At 41.4% G+C, this 20,907-nt stretch overlaps 1 long non-coding RNA gene across 1 annotated transcript in view; it reads left to right on the forward strand.

Moving 5' to 3' along the window:
• Positions 1-20,907, forward strand: part of LOC106567965 (uncharacterized) — a 47,040-nt gene that overhangs the window by 14,094 nt on the left and 12,039 nt on the right. The window contains exon 3 of the long non-coding RNA XR_001320207.2: positions 7,993-8,054. This is a non-coding gene — a long non-coding RNA (uncharacterized lncRNA). The remainder of the gene's footprint in view (positions 1-7,992; positions 8,055-20,907) is intronic.

The following is a 20,907-nucleotide window of genomic DNA, read 5'->3' on the forward strand; positions in this document are numbered from 1 at the left end:
GCTGCACTCAGCTAAGAGTGTAAGGAGGCCATTTTGTGCAGTGAAAGCAGGGTCTGTCATCCATTTTGTGAAAGCAGCTGCTACACTCAGGGATACATACACTACATGAACAAAAGTATATGGACATCTGCTCGTTGAACATCTCATTCCAAAATCATGGGCATTAGTATGGAGTTTGTTCCCCCTTTGCTGCTATAACATCCTCCACTAGATGTTGGAATATTGCGGCAGGGACTTGCTTCCATTCAGCCACGAGCATTAGTGAGGTCGCGCACTGATGTTGGGCGATTAGGCCTGGCTCGCAGCCAGCGTTACAATTCATCCCAAAGGTTTCCGATGGGGTTGAGGTCAGGGCTCTGTGCACCGATCTCAACAAACCATTTCTGTATGGACCTCGCTTTGTGCACGGGGGCACTGTCATGCTGAAACAGGAAAGGGCCTTACCAAAATGTTGCCACAAAGTTGAAAGCACAGATTCGTCTAGAATGTCATTGTATGCTGTAGCTTTAAGATTTCCCTTCACTGGAACTAAGGGGCCTTGCCCGAACCATGAAAAACAGCCCCAGACCATTATTCCTTCTCCACCAAACTTTACAGTTGGGGCAGGTAGCATTCTCCTGGCATCCGCCAAACCCATATTCGTCCGTCAGATTGCCAGATGATGAAGCGTGAGGGTGTGGCTGTCAGCAATGGGTGTGGCTGAAATAGCCGAATCCACTCATTAGAAGGGCTGTCCACATACTTTTGTGTATATATAGTGTACTTTAGTAGGGATAATATTTTTTTATCGCTTGAGAAAACGAATAAGGAACCTGTATTTTATTTATTGAACTGAAAAGTGAATTTGTACTTCAAAGAAGTATACACTGATGATTACTGTGTAAAAGTTGATTCAGTTTTTCCCCATGCATGGTAGGATTAAGGACTTAATCCACTTTGTGCCATGTTAGACAGTGTCTGTATGCTTAATGGATTATCTTTCTAAATCCTCTATAAACTATTTTATAAATCCAAATACAAGAAATGACCAAAGACTGTAGGGTGCCAATTGAGTAAGCTAATTCATTATGTGACGTTCAATAAGATTGATTAAAAAAAGAACTTATCCTCTATCTCTCTAGTAATGTTAAATTCACTTGGCTAACTTTCTCTAGATACCCGAGTAGTGAGGGAAACCTTGTTGTGTGGGTATGGGTGGTGGCCATAGAGAAAACCCCATTGTACAGAAGATAAACATTGTCTGTGATGATACAGAGAGTGGCGTGGGCAGCAGCATCATAGAGACGATTATGTCTGGTGTCCCCTGGGCCGATGACTTTCTCCATATCCAGACAGGATCAGAGGTGTGCCCCTCCTTGCCTGACATGGCCAGGGCCAGCATTACAATGATACACACTGACTGGAAACTGAACCAGGCTTACCATCACAACTGGTTGGGGTCGACCTGTGGTGTATTTAGTGAGATGAAACATTCTGTGTTGAGGATAGAAATGTAATGAATATAGCTGACACAATGCTCTATACCTGACGGATCATGTCCCGTGTAAACAATACATTTCTATCTGAACGTTCTGAACAAACTCCTGTTCTCTCAGCTTTTCTTGTTCTTTTCCTCATTGTGTTATGTCTGGAAAGAATGCAGAGAATTTTTGTCTATTAGATGGCACTTCTTTGTTGTTTTACATTGACAGTATACTGCACTGTACTGTGAGTCACAGAGCTGTGTAGTTGTTGTCCTGTAAGAGTGGGTATGGAGAGGCAATATGATAGACTGTAATGGTGAACGTTCTCCCTTGTGGGCCAAAGCAGAGGAACAATGCACTAGGGGGATTTGGAGGTGTTTTTTATGTGGGCATAATACTGGGCCACCTCAATGTGTTTTCAATGTGGGTGTAATACTGGGCCACCTCAATGTGTTTTCTGTGTGGGCATATTACTGGGCCACCTCAATGTGTTTTCTGTGTGGGCGTAATACTGGGCCACCTCAATGTGTTTTCTGTGTGGGCGTAATACTGGGCCACCTCAATGTGTTTTCTGTGTGGGCGTAATACTGGGCCACCTCAATGTGTTTTCTGTGTGGGTGTAATACTGGGCCACCTCAATGTGTTTTCAATGTGGGTGTAATACTGGGCCACCTCAATGTGTTTTCTGTGTGGGCGTAATACTGGGCCACCTCAATGTGTTTTCTGTGTGGGCGTAATACTGGGCCACCTCAATGTGTTTTCTGTGTGGGCGTAATACTGGGCCACCTCAATGTGTTTTCTGTGTGGGTGTAATACTGGGCCACCTCAATGTGTTTTCAATGTGGGTGTAATACTGGGCCACCTCAATGTGTTTTCTGTGTGGGCGTAATACTGGGCCACCTCAATGTGTTTTCTGTGTGGGCGTAATACTGGGCCACCACAATATGTTTTCTGTGTGGGCGTAATACTCAGCCACCTCAAATGCCCTTTGAGAGCTGGATAACTGGGTTGTACCTTCAGGTAGGTGGAGCGTTTAGATTCACAAGAACAATCTGTTCTTGTCAACAATGACACGAGGCCCAGAGGATGAAGGCCTTTTCATAACTCTTAACCCTGTCATACACTGACCTGGATCTGGTTTTCTGACGGTACTGTGGTGATGTGGCTAGCTTTTGAAATATTGATAGGAACTATCAAAAATTATATCATAACATTTAAGGAATTTTGGTTTTATAGTCCTAATTGTAAAATGTTGAAATGGCTCAGTTTGGTTTAGCTGGGCGGAGACATGAGTAAATGTCCTTCCATTATGAAATGGACAGTAAAAGCTTAGAGGAAATGGTTTTTTGTTAAGCAGAAGTTTCTGCTATTGCCTTTTACTTTCAGTACCCGTGACACACAGTCTGGTCTAAACAATAGGAGAGAAGTAATCTCCATTATGATAGCCTCCCTAACTTCCACATTCCTACTAGTTTAGTTATAGGCTCTGTGTTTCAGTGGGTTTCAACAGATGCATATTACCATTGTGAGAACCCACTCAAATGTTGATTCCCTGTATGAGTGGTACAATGGGGTAGTATCATCTTGTTTTCCTTTTACTGCAGTGGGCTAAATCAGGGTCACACAGAGTGTTTCTGGGTAGTCTTAAACAAATCTACTTTGAAACAAAAGTATACACCTCACACACATTGTTATGGAATTAAAAAAAGAAGACATCTGTACCATTTTATTTATTATTTATTTCACCTTTATTTAACCAGGTAGGCTAGTTGAGAACAAGTTCTCATTTGCAACTGCGACCTGGCCAAGATAAAGCATAGCAATTCGACACATACAACAACACAGAGTTACACATGGAATAAACAAAACATACAGTCAATAATACAGTAGAACAAAAGAAAACAAAAAGTCTATATACAGTGAGTGCAAATGAGGTAAGTTAAGGCAATAAATAGGCCATGGTGGCGAAGTAATTACAATATATAGCAATTAAACACTGGAATGGTAGATGTGCAGAAGATGAATGTGCAAGTAGAGATACTGGGGTGCAAAGGAGCAAGATAAATAAATAAATACAGTATGGGGATGAGGTAGGTAGATAGATGGGCTGTTTACAGATGGGCTATGTACAGGTGCAGTGATCTGTGAGCTGCTCTGACAGCTGGTGCTTAAAGCTAGTGAGGGAGATATGAGTCTCCAGCTTCAGAGATTTTTGCAGTTCGTTCCAGTCATTGGCAGCAGAGAACTGGAAGGAAAGACGACCAAAGGAGGATTGGCTTTGGGGGTGACCAGTGAGATATACCTGCTGGAGCGCGTGCTACGAGTGGGTGCTGCGATGGTGACCAATAAGCTGAGATAAGGCGGGGCTTTACCTAGCAGAGACTTGTAGATAACCTGTAGCCAGTGGGTTTGGCGACGAGTATGAAGCGAGGGCCAACCAACGAGAGCGTACAGGTCGCAATGGTGGGTAGTGTATGGGGCTTTGGTGACAAAACGGATGGCACTGTGATAGACTGCATCCAGTTTGTTGAGTAGAGTGTTGAAGGCTATTTTATAGATGATGTCACTGAAGTCGAGGATCGGTAGGATTGTCAGTTTTACGAGGGTATGTTTGGCAGCATGAGTGAAGGAGGCTTTGTTGCGATATAGGAAGCCAATTCTAGATTTAATTTTGGATTGGAGATGCTTAATGTGAGTCTGGAAGGAGAGTGTACAGTCTAACCAGACACCCAGGTATTTGTAGTTGTCCACGTATTCTAAGTCAGAGCCGTCCAGAGTAGTGATGCTGGACGAGCGAGCAGGTGCGGGCAGTGATTGATTGAATAGTATGCATTTAGTTTTACTTGTGTTTAAGAGCAGTTGGAGGCCACGGAAGGAGAGTTGTATGGCATTGAAGCTCGTCTGGAGGTTAGTTAACACAGTGTCCAAAGAGGGGCCAGAAGTATACAGAATGGTGTCGTCTGCCTAGAGGTGGATCAGAGAATCACCAGCAGCAAGAGCAACATCATTGATGTATACAGAGAAGAGAGTCGGCCCGAGAATTGAACCCTGTGGCACACCCATAGACTGCCAAGGGTCCGGACAACAGGCCCTCCGATTTGACACACTGAACTCTATCAGAGAAGTAGTTGGTAAACCAGGCGAGGCAATCATTTCAGAAACCAAGGCTGTCGAGTCTGCCAATAAGAATGTGGTGATTGACAGAGTCGAAAGCCTTGGCCAGGTCGATGAAGACGGCTGCACAGTTATGTCTCTTATCGATGGCGGTTATGATGACGTTTAGGACCTTGAGCGTGGCTGAGGTGCACCCATGCCAGCTCTGAAACCAGATTGCATAGCGGAGAAGGTACGGTGGGATTCGAAATGGTCGGTAATCTGTTTGTTAACTTGGATTTCGAAGACCTTAGAAAGACAGTGTAGGATAGATATAGGTCTGTAGCAGTTTGGGTCTAGAGTGTCACCCCCTTTGAAGAGGGGGATGACCGCGGCAGATTTCCAAATCTTTGGGAATCTCAGAGGATACGAAAGAGAGGTTGAACAGGCTAGTAATAGGGGTTGCAACAATTTCGGCAGATAATTTTAGAAAGAGAGGGTCCAGATTGTCTAGCCAAGATGATTTGTAGGGGACCAGATTTTGCAGCTCTTTCAGAACATCAGCTGTCTGTATTTGGGTGAAGGAGAAATGGTGGGGGCTTTGGCGGGTTGCTGTGGAGGGTGCCGGGCAGTTGACCGGGGTAGGGGTAGCCAGGTGGAAAGCATGGCCAGCCGTAGAGAAATGCTTATTGAAATTCTCAATTATGGTGGATTTATCGGTGGTAACAGTGTTTCCTAGCCTCAGAGCAGTGGGCAGCTGGGAGGAGGTGCTCTTATTCTCCATGGACTTTACAGTGTCCCAGAACATTTTTTGAGTTAGTACTACAGGATGCAAATTTCTGTTTGAAAAAGCTAGCCTTAGCTTTCCTAACTGCCTGTGTATATTTGTTCCTAACTTCCCTGAAAAGTTGCATATCACGGGGGCTATTCAATGCTAATGCAGAATGCCACAGGATGTTTTTGTGTTGGTCAAGGGCAGACAGTTCTGGAGTGAACCAAGGACTATATCTATTCCTAGTTCTAAACCATGTCAGATATAGAGTTGAAATGTATTCCATTTTGAATTTGCATCCCAATATTACACTTTATATACATCACAGAAGACTGAAATATAACAAAAGCTTTTGACACAGAAACACCACATTTTTGGTGATTAAAAAAATATGTTTTAGTTATGAATTTATGAAAAATATGAATAACATTCCACCCATGAGGCCGCTAGGTCATTTGACTGCAGGAAAGGGCTACACCTGTAAACTCCCTCAGAGGTGTTCATGTGTCAATAGAGAAGAGGACAAAAACATGTTTGTAAGACTTGGTCTTTGTTATGTTGGTCTATCCCAGACCCAGTGTTTCCTGGTTGCCTGCTCAGTTGGGGGCTGAACAGTAACTGAATGGTAAACAGAGCCTTATTGAGACCCCCCGTCTTCTGTGTCCAGCAATGAGTAAGCAGGAGTCAGACTGGACAGGAACACAAAATCCCCAAAACCCCACTTTTACTGTTAAGAACTGCTGTCTGAGAGGAGTGACACATCTCCTCCTGATCCCTCCATCCCCTCAATAGCCCTACTCATCCTTATCCCCCTCCTCACATCCCCCTCTTCAACTCTCTACATGAAAAAAGAATACTATAGTAATACCTCAGTAATATCCACAAGAAAACACTGCAGTAAATACTACAGTAATGTCCGCAAAAACACTATACCCTGCCCATTCCCCTCCCCCATATCCCAATTGGTTGCACCCATAAGTGAGAAACCTACATGCCAAGTATAGATCATACACTGAGTATACAAAACATTAAGTACACCTGCTCTTTCAATGACATAGACTGACCAGATGAATCCAGGTGAAAACTATGATTCCTTATTGATGTCACTTGTTAAATCCACTTCAATCTGTGTAGATGAAGGGGAGGAGATAGGTTAGAGAAGTATTTTTAAGACAATTGAGACATTGATTGTGTATGTGTACTAAGGCACTGCATCGCAGTGCTTGAGGCATCACTACAGACCCGGGTTCGATCCCAGGCTGTGTCACAGCCGGCCATGACAGGTTGTCCGGGTGAGGGGAGGGTATGGCCGGCCGGGATTTCCTTGTCCCACCTCGCTCTAGCGACTCCTTGTGGTGGGCCGGGCACCTGCAAGCTGACTTTGGTCACCAGCTGGATGGTGTTTCTTCTGAACACATTGGTTAAGCAAGCAGTGTGTCAAGAAGCATTGCGGCTTGGCAGGGTCGTGTTTCGGAGGACACATGGCTCTCGACCTTCGGCTCTCCTGAGTCCGTAGGAAAGTTGCAGCGATGGGACAAGACTGTAACTACCAATTGGATATCACAAAATTGGGGAGAAAAAGGGGTAAAAGTCAACAACAAAAAGGAAAAGACAAAATATTGAAGTGTCTTTGAACAGGGTTTGGTAGTAGGTGCTAGGTGCACCGGTTTGTGTCAAGAACTGCAACGCTGCTGGTTTTTCATCTCAACAGTTTCTTATGTGTATCAAGAATGGTTCACCACCCAAAGGACATCCAGCTAATTTGACACAACTTTGGGAAGCATTGGAGTCAACATGGGCCAACATCCCTGTGGAATGCTTTTGACATCTTGTAGAGTCCATGCCCCGACGAATTGAGGCTGTTCTGAGGGTAAAAGGGGGGGTGTTCAGATCCTATCCGCTTATACCCCAGTCCTACAGGTTATGGAAATGGGCAATTTCACAGTTAAAGATTTTTCACTTTAAAATGTATGTCAAACAAAAACGAATAATTGCAAAGTTTTTAAAAAAGGACTACTTTGAAAAATGTCAGTGCAGATGCACAGTTTGGTAACAATGACAGTTTGTGCTGTTTGTATAACGTTGCAATAACTGGTTTTTGTTTGACATTTTAAAGTGAAAAATCTGAGTCTCAGCATCATCGGTTACCAAATTGCACATATGCTACAGTAAAAAAAAAACACTACAGTAATTACTATAGTACAGTATATACTACATGTTTTTTTACTACATTATTTAAACTATAGTAAACTGTAAATACTACATTATACTACAGTCATGTCTGAAAAAACACCAAAGTGAATACTATAGTATTTATACAATAGTATACTATAGTGTGTTTTAATGTGTGTGTTCTCTATGTAGCAACAGTAGCCCCAAACCCTGCCTGTCTGTGTACAGTAATTTCCCTGACCTGATTGCATTTATGTGTCATAGGGGCTCAGACTTTTGTTTCTGGCCTTGATGACAAAGGGCCACATCATGGCTGGTTTTGTGCTAACCGCCCGTCAGTCACCAAGTGTGGTGTTGGTTGACTACAGGGGGTCCAATATAGGGAGTATTAATGATCAAAACCATGAGTGTACTGCCCCGGCCGGGCCTGTATTTACCCGCCCATGACCTCATGGTCTACCGACTGACTGTCTCTCTCTTTCTTTGTCACAGAAACTGTTTGTGATCATAACCTTCAGCAGGCACATAGTGGAGCAGATGGTGTCTCTGATTGGGTAAGTAACCTAGCCATTGAGTAATATTGGGCCACCTCTGAAGAAATGGAAATGTGTGTGTCTGTGCGTATGTGTGTTTGTGTGTGTATGTGTGCAGGCTTGCGTGCGTGCTTGTGTCTGTGTGTCACGGGGGAGGTAGGAGGACAATGAGGGGGGTAGTATCACACATGAATGGGTTAATTTGGAACATGACGGTTGAGAGAACTTCAAGTGTGGCATTTTGAGGTCGTTCGTGCCCCTTTTAGGAAAACCCGCTCTAATTTTGTTCTGACTGCGTCTCAGGTCACTGACCAAAATGTTAGCATCAAGTTAATAAGGGGATTTTTGGAAGATGCAGTGTTTCATGGAATACATTTTATTTTCCAAGTGTTTTGACAGACCCTGAAAGGGTGTGGTGATTATACAGTAGAAAATGTATTTGTGCTGCTCTTGTAAGATTAATATTTTGTCCCCTCAATATCTTCCGTAGTCTGCATGCTAACTGATGGCCATGCTCTAACACTTGGTGTGGATGACTATGGGTATGAGTATGTATGTAAGACTGTTTCTCAGGTTAGGATGAACCGTCTCTGGCCTACGGTCTGGTTGAATTCTAGTTTACAATCGTGATACAATGTGTCACTGCTGTGTCTCTCGCTTTTCCACGGTGACCTTAGACTGACTGACTGCGCTCTGCTCTTCATTTGGTGTCATATGACACTCCAGTGGAAATGGGGTCGGTTGATATCGACGTATAAAGACATTTCACACATGCCGTAATGAGTCGAGCAACAACTGTGTACTTTTTCCGTCTGTTGCCCACCACTGGCAGCTTGGTGTCACCCTCCCAGACTGATCTGATCTCAAGTTAGACGTCACTGTCACCAACCCTGTTGTCTGGCTTTCCAAGCCTCCTGCTAATAGAACCTTCCCACCCACCCACCTACCCTGCCTGGCTCTCACACTAATACCCACTTCACATTACTGAGCCGAGATGTGCCGTGCCAAGTTATGCATCTACCATAAACGTGATGGAAGAAAACTATGTACAATTTTTTTTAATCAGAGCCAGCACAGTACGATTCGGGTCAGCACAATACTGTGAAAAGGTTATATAACCCTGCCCTGTATGAGGGCTGCCTGCTGGGCACAGATAGGAGGAAGCAGGCTTAGGCCTTGGAGGGTTGGTGCCCTTGTCGAGGTGTCAGGACCAGGGTGTGTAGCAGGAAACTACCCTCGGTCTGTACACCTGCCAGTTGGGGGAGTGGCCCTTGCTGTGTATACCTAACATGGTGTTAAATTGGCACCTGAGACATTGCACACAGCACAGACACAGACACAGACACAGACACAGACACACACAGACACACACACACAGACACACAGACACACACACAGACACAGACACACACACACACAGACACACACACACAGACACACACACAGACACAGACACAGACACAGACACACACACAGACACAGACACACACACAGACACAGACACAGACACACACACAGACACACACACACACACACAGACACACACACACAGACACACACACAGACACAGACACACAGACACAGACACAGACAGACACACACACAGACACACACACAGACACACACACACACACACACACACACACACACACACACACACACACACACACTGCTGTGCTGAAATCAGACTGTGAGATTGCATCAGCTCACATCCTTTTTCAGCAGTTGTTTTTCCTGCTCTTTTCTTTGTTTCAAGAATACATACTCTTTAGTGCTGGTTTTAATAAAAATCATTGTCTTTTTTCTCCAATTTGTTGGCAGATTATTCCCAAATTGAGGTTACAAAAAACAGCAGAATTTGGTTAAAGTTGATTGGTCATTACAAGGGTTCATAGAGTTTTATCATTCATGAGGGTTTTCAGCATTTCTGTTTACATGCTTTTCAAATGAATTTATTTGAATATAGGCTATTCATTTAACTATCATATAAATCTTCTGAACATTTTATAGCTGTCAGTGTGGTGTGTCTGTAATGATGGGTACATAGAGTTGGTTTCAAGCCCTAGTCATTGAGATACAGAGGTAAGTGAGCTATCAGAGGTGATTGGCAAGTTTTACTATGAGTCACAAACTCTCCTTTTTACAACCTGTTAACCGTCAACTTCCTTCCTGACTGAAGCCCATCCACCTTGACAATTGCCTGATAGTCAAGCTTTCTCACAGAAACTGTCATCCAGTGATGGCTCTGTGACATATCCACCTCACACACTTTCACTTTTATTAACCCTTTACCAGACTGACCACACCTTCACTTTTAACCCTTAAGTATTACATCTTTAATTACCAACCCATGCCCATTGCCACTTTTAGTTAATCCTTTAGGTGCTTGTCCACATCTTCAGTGTTAACCCATTTATTGTCTGTTTTTGCCTGTTTATTGTGTTGTTGACCAGTGTTACTTTTTCCTTTTTTACCTTTTTTTATGCACAGCAAATTGGCCAGTATCATTTAATGTAGATTTTTCAGTGTAACATCTCTAGTGTTGATTCAGGAGTTAAATTAACTCTATAGAACTCAGTGGTGTAAAATAACCCAGTGTTGGTGTTAATAACCAGTGATGAATCAAAACCATGCCCATCCTAATCATATTTCCCAGCATGCTCTGTTGCAGGTTGATTTTTAGAATGTTTGATTAATTCATCTTATGTTACTGAAATATAAGTAACATAAATGTTTCTAAAATAATTCAATCTTTAACTTAGATTTATTGCATTCTTTACTGAAATGGTTGATCCAGTTTAGATGCTTTAGGTAGTCTCATATCTTAGTCTTCCCAACCTTGGCAATCATTCTGAATGCAGGTTGTGGGTGAATAAAAATGCCAAATGTTGGATATCCCCACTCTGGCTGGATTCCAATAGGAATTACACATCACTTTGCAAGCCAACATAATGTGACTTGCAGGCCCGATGTAGCCTGTAAACCATGAGTTTCAGGCCACTGTTTTAGGCTAAAACTAGGCTCTCAAAATAAGTATTGTATTGTCATGAATAATACAATTTTAAGGTTCTAACTGGGTGAAGGCCACAACATTAATGAACACAACAATCATATCTCTGTCACTAACAAATACAGTCATGAGTGGTACACTACAATTCACTCGAATCCCAAGGCAACCTGGGAAATGCAAATAAGGCTTTACACTAAGCAGTGTATTAATCCAATCCAACATGGAAGCGATAGGTGGGAGGGAGGGGTTGAGAGGAGCTAAAGCGTGGGACTAATAACAACAAGATAACTCAGTTAAAAACATATGGCAAATAGAAAATACATTTGGATGGTCTTTGGAAATAGATGGGAGGGGTTGAGGGTAGCGGTAGGATAGGAGTAAAAACAAACAAAAGATAACTATTGTAAAATAGATTGTATCCGTAAAATGTATATAGTATGTTTAAGTTGGAAGTAGAAGCCTAAGTGTTGTTGTTCATTAGTTTACTCCAATTAAGGGAAGGGGTGGTAGGGTTAGAAGAAAATAATAAAGAAAAATAAGGAAAAAAACAGTTCATTTAACACAGGAAAGTGTGGACCCGTACAGACACTGGAACAGTGTTGCATTTAACACAGGAAAGTGTGGACCCGTACAGACACAGGAACAGTGTTGCATTTAACACAGGAAAGTGTGGACCCGTACAGACACAGGAACAGTGTTGCATTTAACACAGGAAAGTGTGGACCCGTACAGACACAGGAACAGTGTTGCATTTAACACAGGAAAGTGTGGACCCGTACAGACACTGGAACAGTTGCATTAACAGTCAGTATTGATTTAATATTGTAACATTTCCTGTGTGTCATTGCTAATCAATGCTAAATCAATTCCTTGGATTCTTTTTTAACATAGCTTTTTATATATATTAAATAACATTCTTTCAGTCATACAGCTTAGGTTTTCTCATGTCTGTTGGTTGCTATCAGCAGTGCTGCTGTGGACTATAGAAATATGGTACAAATAGTTGTTACAAACTCATATGACAGTGTTGTTTGTGTAGTCTGTAGAACATTCTTAAAACATATAAAACCGTTATGGTACAGTGTTTTCAAAAAGTATTCGTACCCCTTGACTTATTCCACAATTTGTTGTGTTACTGCCTGAATTCAAAATTGCTTAAATCAATTTTTTTCTCACCCATCTACACAAAATATCTCGTAATGACACAGTGAAAACATGTTTTTATAAATATTTGCAAATTGATTACAAATGAAATACAGAAATACCTAATATACATAAGTATTCATACTCCTGAGTCAGTACATGTTAGAATCACCTTTGGCAGAGATTACAGCTGTAAGTCTTTCTGGGTAAGTCTCTAAGTAATTTGCACACCTGGAATGTACAACATTTACACATTCTTCTTCTTACAATTGTTCAAGCTCTGTCAAGTGGGTTGTATATCATTGCTAGACAGCCATTTTCAAATCTTGACATAGATTTTCAGGCCGATTTAAGCCACTCAGGAATATTCACTGTCTTCTTGGTAAGCAACTCAAGTGTAGATTTGGTCTTGTGTTTTAGGTTATTGTCCAGCAGAACGGTGAATTTGACTCGAGCCATTTTAGCTTTTAATTTGTATTAACTTGTAAACATTTCTAAAAACATAAGTCCGCGTTGACATTATAGGGTATATAACACCCCCCCCCACCCCCCCACCCCCCCCCACCTCTCAGCCAGTGACACAAAATCTCAATTTAATCCATTTTAAATTCAGGCTGTAACACAACAAAATGTGGAAAAAGCCAAGGGGTGTGAATACCTTCTGAAGGCATTGTGTCTGCTGATATCTCTGCTGTCGCTATGGGTGTATCACAACAGTTTCTAACATATTTATCTATGCACAGTTCATGAAAACAGACCCCCTGTATCTCTTAGTAATTGATGAGGGAACGGCTCTTCCAGGCCCCAACGGTTTTCCTGTACAGCCAGTTATTATATAGGACAAGGGTCCTAACTTGACTGTTAACGTTGTGACATGTTTTTTAACCTATAGTATTCATATTTTATAGTCTTCAGACAGATATACAGTTTCTGTCAATTTTTAACCCATTGTTTTTTATTTACACAAACAAACAATAATGACTGTATTGCATCATTGCAAATGCTGTGCTTACAAATCTTATTTTTTATTGTATTTATTTTTTATAGTATATGTTGGAGCTTTTAAGTGAGTTGAAATAACAGTTAACTGACTTCTCAAGTTTTATTAAATCAAATTGATCTAGTTTATAGATTTGAAATTCTCCTATTTTTTCATTGAACATTCTCAAATAAATCAAAGCCATATTTGTATTGGCATTTTATAGTTTAACGATTTAGCCATATTTACTCTCTTGCTCACTGTTCCTCAGTTCCCTCATCGTTTTATATTGTTTTGTTTCATCACAATTGTGTACAATTGAATTTCAAGAAGCTGACTCTACCATGTCTGCCTCAAAAGGAAAGAGGCGTGAAAGCATTAAGTCATGTCATTCCTTATTTGGTTATTGTGAATGAAGCGTCCTTTGGACTTGAGGTGATTTCACTCTGACATGATATGACAGTATTCATTTCCCTCTTCTTATTATTCAGTCAGGTGAGCCATTTATCGTAACTGCAAAGATACATATAGGTCAATGCCCTTTTAACCTCCACATAGAGAAATAATGAAAAATGTAAGTACAGGCAAAGAGCTGTTAAAAGCAAATGTTTAAACACATGTTGTTGGACTATTCTCAACTTGTAAAGAGAGATTTCTCTATTGCTCAGCCCGTTGGCTGTTGTTCACATGTGAATGTATCAGAAAGATTTCATAAAAATCTTTTTGGCATTAAACAGCCTAATCTGTGTGGCTCAGACAGACAGTTTGGCCCAGGATATTTGAGGATGTGCCCTTTTTGATTTGAGTCCATCTGAACATCTGCTAAACAATAGGCCGAGGAAGGAACCTCTGTCACACAACTTAAAAATAACCATTATATATGCCGTAAATTCGCCTCTCACAAGTCATAGCATGACGTTTAATGAGAGATCACTTCTCGCCAACAAAATCTATTCCCATCGATCATTTAGGTCATTTTGAAAACATATACCTAAACAATATTCTAAATTCTTTTAAAAAAGAAAAGTATATGTGGATAAATTCTGTTTAGATTTCAAAATTGAAACACAATTGAAAGGAGATGTACTTGCTCCATACATCTGCAAGTAATGTATGTAGTAATACAACACATCTCAATCATTTTTTGATGGATTGTTAAACAGTAATAGAAAGGTTTGATATGATGTGGTGGTCCTGATAAGACATGTAGCTACCCGTATATTATATTTGATGATGATGCCTCCTCATCAAAAGAGAGTACTTTTCCTTTCATGGTTGTCATGTTTGATCAGAATGTGCCCCTCTCATCTCATTTAGCTTCTGATTGAACTCTTCTGATTTAAGTGGTGTTGGAGTGCCAGTAGGACACACTCTTTCCTCTGGTCAAAAATAAATATCCCAATGCTCCAGGACATTGATTGGGGACGTTGCCCTGTGTAGGCTGCTGACTTTCGGATGGGATGTTAAACGGGTGTCCTGACCTTGTGTGGTCACTAAAGATCCCATTGCGCTTATCGTAAGAGTAGGGGTGTTAACCCCTATGTCCTGGCTTTTTTTATCTGTCCTTTACACCAGCATGGTCACCCCAGCTTCCAATTAGCTCATTCATCCACCCTCCCCCCTGTAACTATTCTCCAGGTCGGTGCTGTAAATTAGAATGTGTTCTCAGTCAACTTACCTGGTAAAATAAAAAATCAATAAAACATTGAAATCATAAATAGACGCTGGCATTATGGTTGTGTAGTTGTGTAGTAATGCCAGCATTACACAACTATAAATACACAAGCTTTCATCACATCCTATCCGTGTTTATTGTTGCCAAACCATTCATAAACAAATCACAGTGGATATAGCTTATCATGCTACTTCCTGTGTGATCTGATGTCCCACAGCTGCATGGCACCCCAGACTCATCATAACACCCCCCCCCCCCACCCCCAACCCCCCACCCCCCAAGTCTCAATGACGACTCATGTGGCGTTATCAGACAGCCAGCATGTTTTTTTGGTTACATTCCCCCTTTACTTCCCTCTCCTATCTCTGATAAGAGACCAGTCAATGTGGTTGGGATTCAGAGACCCATTGGAGGAAACACACACACACACACATCATTGCAAGTTCCTTTCTAGAACTGGATAGATTGGTTGTTTTCCTGTGTTAAACATGCTAGATAAGCGTCAGTAAGGAGAGCTCAGTGATTTGATATTAATTCCACTCCTAGCCCCAGCCTGGGGGATTGTTGGTGTCTCCAGTAGGGATGTGTGTTTAGGCTGTTTAGACTGGGGTGGTGGTGAGACTGGCGGATTATTCAAGATGTTCAACACAACAGCCAGATCACGTGGGAATGAAAAGGTTCTTGATGATTTTATTGTAGGGGTTCAGGTGCTGATTCAGTGTCTGCAGGACTACGGCGTGGCTGGTCTAGGTCAAGGTCTTCTATAAGGTTTGAGTCGTTGTGGCTACGTCCTCCTCCTCGGTGGCTTGAGAAAGCTTACGTGGTTCACCATCACAGCAAAAATAAAGCAACATTTGGGAACCATTGGTCCATGTTAGCTGTGCGTGTGTGTTTTGTAGCACTTACACACTTACTGTAGCTATACTTTACTTACATTTTTGTTTATCTTGAAAGCAGCAGAGGAAGTCCCTGGTTGATAATCATTCACCTTCATTGAAGCCCATCTAATTACCACGGTCAATCAGCCACTGTAACATGTAGTTTATTGTAATTCAGTAATCCTTCAGATTGGGTGTCAATGGAGGGGATTATTGGTGAGAGGTCCATTGATATGCTGGGGGTGCTGTGGTGAAAATCCAGGCTGACTGGGGTCTCCCTGTGAATGACAGAGTGATGGAGAAGGGGGAACAGGGGTCCTCTCCATGAGAAAGCACTCATTTCCATGTGAGTCCATCGCTCAGTGTGGAGCACATTATCAGCACAATGCCCATGCAGATGGCCTTTCCTGCCCCCGAGACCAACTAACAATACACAGTAGGCTTAGCCTTGTGAGCCCTGCCCAGAGGGAGTGCTCGGAGGTTCGAGAGCGAGAGAGAGAGATGTGCCTGGGCTAATTGTGTTGGTATCAGTAACTGCCCAGTTATAAAACTCTGACAGAGAATTATCCACATTTCCTCAGTAATTTAATCAGAATTTTACCAGATACTAAGTAATTGTTCCAAATGAAGGTGCATTTTAGGCCTAACCTAAATGAGTTACATTTAGGTTAAGTTTGATTCTTATGATGACTACTCACCTCTCACAAGACTTTATTTGCGAGGCCAAAATCAAATCAAAGTTAAATGAATGGCTTTGAGTGGAACCCCTTCATGTTTATTCCAGGGTTAATAGATTACATCACGGAATGCACTTCACTGGTCCTATAAATAGCCAGAGCCTCTTTAAGAAATATGAGCAAATTCTTCCTATTAATGCATTCTGCAGGGAGGGTGTGGGTTGTTTGAGGGTTTTGGATAGGGCTGGGTGGTTGGGGGTGTTTTTTTGCAGGGAGGGCCGACAGGGCAGACCACAGGATTTTCCCCCTTACGTTGTTAGTTGTTAGTCACTGGCTACTGAGAATGAAGGCTGGGAGGGACGGGTCACCTAAGAAAGCCCTCACAAAGATGGCATTGATCAAGCCAATGGCCAGCCGGGCCAGCTCTCTCTAGAAGAAACACAGTCAGATCCCTCATTTAGGAGGACAAGAGAGAGGGATGGAGAGAGTGAGGGATGGCGGGCCAGATTGGCGGTGACGGTTTTTATAACGGCGTCGTTAAGTTTAATGCAAGTCATAGCGGGGAGCCCGTTTTCTCATCTCCTCTCATTATGATTACGTGTCATGGCTCTCCTCAAATGACAGATTTCTCTCAGTCGGAGAGGGATTGAGAAATACACAAGAACTTGGAGAGTTTGCTCGGTCTGTCCAGAGCGCAGAAAATAATATGACTTATTAAGTGGAAGTTATTAGGTAATATTTTTTATTTATTTAATTTGTATTTAACCTGCAAAGACCTTCGTGGCTAGAAAACCTCTTTTGCGAGGGCGACGTTGCAAGTGGTCAGTAGGAAATATGTCACAGGTGATATGTACAGTGTCTTCAGAAAGTATTCATACGCCTTGACTTACTCCAAATTTTGTTGTTACAATTCAAAATTGATTAAATATACTTTTTTTTCTCACCCATCTAAGCACAATACCCCCTAATAAGTTAGATTTTTATTTTTAATCTTTGCACATTTATTGTTAATTAAATACAGAAATATCTCATTTACATAAGTATTCACATCCCTGAGTCAATACATGTTAGAATCACCTTTCACGGCGATTACAGCTGTGAGCCTTTCTGGGGAAGTCTCTTAGAGCTTTGCACACCTGAAAATTCTTCAAGCTGTGTTAAGTTGGTTGTTGATCATTGCTAGAAAGCCATTTTCAAGTATTGACAAAGATTTTTAAGCCTGTTTAATTTAAAACTTTAACTAGGCCACTCGGGAACATTTTAATGTCGTCTTGGTAAGCAACTCAAGTGTGTTTGTCCTTATGGTTTAGGTCTCCCAGTGTCTGGTGGAAAGTAGACTGAACCAGGTTTTCCTCTATGATTTTTGCCTGTGCTTAGATCCATTGCATAAATGGTTTATCCTGAAACAACTCCCCAGTCCTTAATGATTACAAGCATACCCATAACATTATGCAGCCACCACTATACTTGAAAATATGGAGAGTAGTACTCAGTAATGTGCTGTATTGGATTTGCCCCAAACATAACACTTTTTATTCAAGACAAAAAGTGAATTGCTTTGCCACATTTATTTGCAATGTTACTTTAGTGCCTTGTTGCAAACAGCATGAATGTTTTGGAATATTTATTCTGTGCAAGCTCCCTTCTTTACATTCTGTCAATTAGGTTATTATTGTGGAGTAACTACAATGTTGTTGATCCATCCTCAGTTTTCTCCTATCACAGCCATCAAACTCTGTAACTGTTTTAAAGTCACCATTGGCCTCATGGTGAAATCTCTGAGCGGCTTCATTCTCTCCGGCAACGGAGTTAGGAAGGACGCCTGTATCTTTGTAGTGACTGGGTGTATTAATACACCATCCAAAGTGTAATTAATAACTCCACCATGCTCAAATGGATATTCAATGTCTGGTTTTTTACATTTATTTTTAGCATGAGCTGGCGCACATCCAGAGAAAACTATTTTGTGTAGAGGTGCTGACTAACGGCGAATGAACTGCAAGCTATAAAATGTAATAAAGAGAGTCAAACACTCTCTATATATAAAACTCCCAGTAATTTAATGGGTAAAACACAGTTTCGGCATCACTGTGCCTTCTTCAGGGTAATGTCATGAATGCTTGAATCAGGTTATGTAGAGAAACAATAGTGACAATGACAATAGTTAGGGTTGTGTACATAATTATTAGGTTGATTAAGTGAAACTGTTAAAAGACAATAGTTTCAGCATATTGCATATATTAGGCTATTGTTATCATATGGAAACATAATTAGATATTGTACATAATATTAGCATCAACATCCATTATTGTTGAATTTAATTTCACCTGTATATTTAATAGTTTCCAATTTCATAACATTTTTGTTACATGTAATTTTTGGTTCAACCATCATGCACAATAAGCTTCTTTTTTAAAATTCAGTCTAACATTTTAAATTCAGGCTGTAACACATCAAAATGTGATAAAAGTCAAGAGATGTGAATACTTTCTGAAAGCACTGTGTAGCATATTGAGGGCATCTGAAGGGCCACTGGTACACAGTGTTCTGTTCTCTGTCTGTGTTTTATGGTACAGATGAATAAGAGTGGGGGAGATGGGGGTGAAGTAGGGGGTCAGATTAATACTCTGGGTCCGGTGTCGTGTGTCGGGCCCTTCAGTTTGGTGTGATCTCTTCGCACGACATGCTACTTCCTGCTATATTCATCCCTGATTCATTTGTTTTCGTCTCCTGTTCCCTCCTACCTAGACAACCCACCCGGCCATCAAAACTTGGCTTCATATGTTCATGTCCAAGATGTGGAGCTACTCATCTATTTATGAATCAGTTTGTTTTATTCTGTGATCCTTTTAGCCTTGTTGATGAATTCAGCCACAAACAACGATTGTATTGTATGCCTTGATATAACAGTTCAATTCCTGTCTGATCTTAGTCAGCATCATGAGTGTTTTGTATAATGTAGCATCAGACTGTGGTCTGTTATGATGCTCAAGTCTGTATGATGCTGACTTCAGCACTTCTCCCCAGAGCTTGAAGACCAGTCATCAAAGAACAGTCGAGTCCAACTCTGATCCTCCTGAGTCCTGAGTCACAGGCCTGCTTTACGGCTCTCCCTGTCCGTTTATAAGAACACGAAGCAGGGCAGGGAACAGCTCCAACTAAGGCCACTCATTCAACATTAACACAAACAAAGCAATTGTAAAAGTGCCCATTCAGAACAATGGCAGCCAAGCTAATGAGTCAAAGGATGTGTTTTAGTAGGGGTTTGTGTGTAAATAGGGGTTATTTATAAAAACGTACCGTAAAACTGTTTTATATTTACTACCTGTTGTTCCCAACGGGTAATTTCCCCATACAAAGAGCATAGACTAAATAACAACTATTGGCTCTTTTATACATATTTAACACCTAGAGGCAGACATCGGTGTTCAATTTGATTAGATTAGATTTTTCTTATTTTCTTTGACAAATGAATGGAAGAATCTGTTACTTGATTGTACTTGCATGTTATTTAGTAATTATTGATCATTCTTTGCATGTTTAGTCATTTTTCCCATTGGTCATCAACTAATGGTTTTAAATGTTTTATGTTTTGTTTATTTATATTGAGAATCTAAATGTAGTTACTGTTTTTCAATGTTTTCAGTTTTGGTTGATTGACCATAAATACCTTTTCGCCTGAGGTAATAACAGTGGTTGTAAAGCTCTTGTACTAGCAATAAAAAAAAAATCTATTTTGTAGTGAAAATAGCTAAAACAGTATTGTTGTAGCGTTAGGAGGGGGCCAAGGAAGTAGGTCTTGAACAGCACTTTCACTGGCTGTCTGTATGTTAGACAGACACACATCCTGCCCAATGTGTATGCACAACATAGCCCTAGCCTGAAACCTAAAACTAACAATTACTGTGCACAAAATGTTGTTACTTGTTATTGTTATTTTTAAAGTGATGTAATGTAAGCACTACAGGAAATGGGGAGGGGGGGAGCACACGCCCCCATCCACATCGATGGGGCTGCAGTTGAAAAGGTTGAGTCCCTCAACTCCTCAAAAAGTTCTTAATCTGCACCTTTGAGAGCATCTTGACTGACTGCATCACTGCTTGGTATGGCAACAGCACCTCAATCGCATGGCGCTACAGAGGGTGGTGCGGACAGCCCAGTACATCACTGGGGCTGAGCTCCCTGCCATCCAGAATTTGATTTGATATTAGGCGGTGTGAATGGGAGGGCCGGAAAATCGTTAGACTCCAGCCACCCAAGCCATAGACTGCTCTCTCTGCTTCCGTACGGCAAGTGGTGCCAATGTATCAAGTCTGACACCGACAGCCTCAATAATAGTTTATATCCCCAAGCCATTAGACTGCTAAATAGCTGACAGAATGGCTACACATGCACACACATACACGCAATCATCATTTACTCTGCTGCTACTCTGTTTATCATATATCCTGATGCCTAGTCACCTTACCCGTATACATACATGTATCTACATCTATCACTCCAGTATCCCTG

The sequence above is a fragment of the Salmo salar genome, chromosome ssa13, assembly GCF_905237065.1.
Source record: "Salmo salar chromosome ssa13, Ssal_v3.1, whole genome shotgun sequence".
Taxonomy (NCBI): Eukaryota; Metazoa; Chordata; class Actinopteri; order Salmoniformes; family Salmonidae; genus Salmo; species Salmo salar.